The sequence below is a fragment of the Schistocerca cancellata genome, chromosome 2, assembly GCF_023864275.1.
Source record: "Schistocerca cancellata isolate TAMUIC-IGC-003103 chromosome 2, iqSchCanc2.1, whole genome shotgun sequence".
Classification (NCBI taxonomy): Eukaryota; Metazoa; Arthropoda; class Insecta; order Orthoptera; family Acrididae; genus Schistocerca; species Schistocerca cancellata.
In genome coordinates this window covers 34,560,067-34,561,487 of record NC_064627.1, presented here as the reverse complement: position 1 = coordinate 34,561,487, position 1,421 = coordinate 34,560,067, and the positions used below count along the sequence as shown (strand labels likewise).

Genomic DNA, 1,421 nt, shown 5'->3' with positions numbered 1-1,421 from the left:
TATTCTTTCCAGAATGAGATTTTCACTCTGCAGCGGAGTGTGCGCTGATATGAAACTTCCTGGCAGATTAAAACTGTGTGCCCGACCGAGATTCGAACTCGGGACCTTTGCCTTTCGCGGGCAAGTGCTCTACAAACTGAGCTACCCAAGCACGACTCACGCCCGGTACTCACAGCATTACTTCTGCCAGTACCTCGTCTCCTACCTTCCAAACTTTACAGAAGCTCTCCTGCGAACCTTGCAGAACTAGCACTCCTGAAAGAAAGGATATTGCGGAGACATGGCTTAGCCACAGCCTGGGGGATGTTTCCAGAATGAGATTTTCACTCTGCAGCGGAGTGTGCGCTGATATGAAACTTCCTGGCAGATTAAAACTGTGTGCCCGACCGAGATTCGAACTCGGGACCTTTGCCTTTCGCGGGCAAGTGCTCTACCAACTGAGCTACCGAAGCACGACTCACGCCCGGTACTCACAGCTTTACTTCTGCCAGTACCTCGTCTCCTACCTTCCAAACTTTACAGAAGCTCTCCTGCGAACCTTGCAGAACTAGCACTCCTGAAAGAAAGGATATTGCGGAGACATGGCTTAGCCACAGCCTGGGGGATGTTTCCAGAATGAGATTTTCACTCTGCAGCGGAGTGTGCGCTGATATGGAACTTCCTGGCAGATTAAAACTGTGTGCCCGACCGAGATTCGAACTCGGGACCTTTGCCTTTCGCGGGCAAGTGCTCTACCAACTGAGCTACCGAAGCACGACTCACGCCCGGTACTCACAGCTTTACTTCTGCCAGTACCTCGTCTCCTACCTTCCAAACTTTACAGAAGCTCTCCTGCGAACCTTGCAGAACTAGCACTCCTGAAAGAAAGGATATTGCGGAGACATGCCTTAGCCACAGCCTGGGGGATGTTTCCAGAATGAGATTTTCACTCTGCAGCGGAGTGTGCGCTGATATGAAACTTCCTGGCAGATTACAACTGTGTGCCCGACCGAGATTCGAACTCGGGACCTTTGCCTTTCGCGGGCGAGCACGAGGTTTGTGACCATTTCATTTTAGAGTGAATGACTAATGCGTTCTCTGTCTGAATTGTTGATGATTGTCTGGGGCCTGTAATTAATTGGGAAGTTTCAGCTGTGACGAAGAGAGCCTGCAATCTCTGAGTTTTATTGAAATCGTCCAAAAAGGCTTCGTCCACATCTGAAATTTTAGATCTGTCGTAAACTGAACGAAGTGTTCAAAACGATCGAATTTTTCCCAACTGAATGCAGCGCTTAATAATAATAACGTATGTGAAGATCGTTTCTAGCAAGCCAGCCGCTGAATATTAAGAAGAAGGGCTCCACCAGAGATTTTAATAGGCTGATTTCATGTAACTTAAGACTTTCAGCAAAATCGATTTAAGTAGTAAGGGCATTCATTAG

General features: G+C 48.1%; 2 non-coding genes across 2 annotated transcripts; both read right to left on the bottom strand.

The window, feature by feature from the left end:
* Positions 1-378: 378 nt before the first annotated feature.
* Trnas-cga (transfer RNA serine (anticodon CGA)) lies at positions 379-453 on the bottom strand. The gene has a single exon. It is a non-coding gene; the product is annotated as a tRNA-Ser (tRNA).
* Positions 454-679: 226 nt separating this feature from the next.
* Trnas-cga (transfer RNA serine (anticodon CGA)) lies at positions 680-754 on the bottom strand. The gene has a single exon. It is a non-coding gene; the product is annotated as a tRNA-Ser (tRNA).
* Positions 755-1,421: the final 667 nt, after the last annotated feature.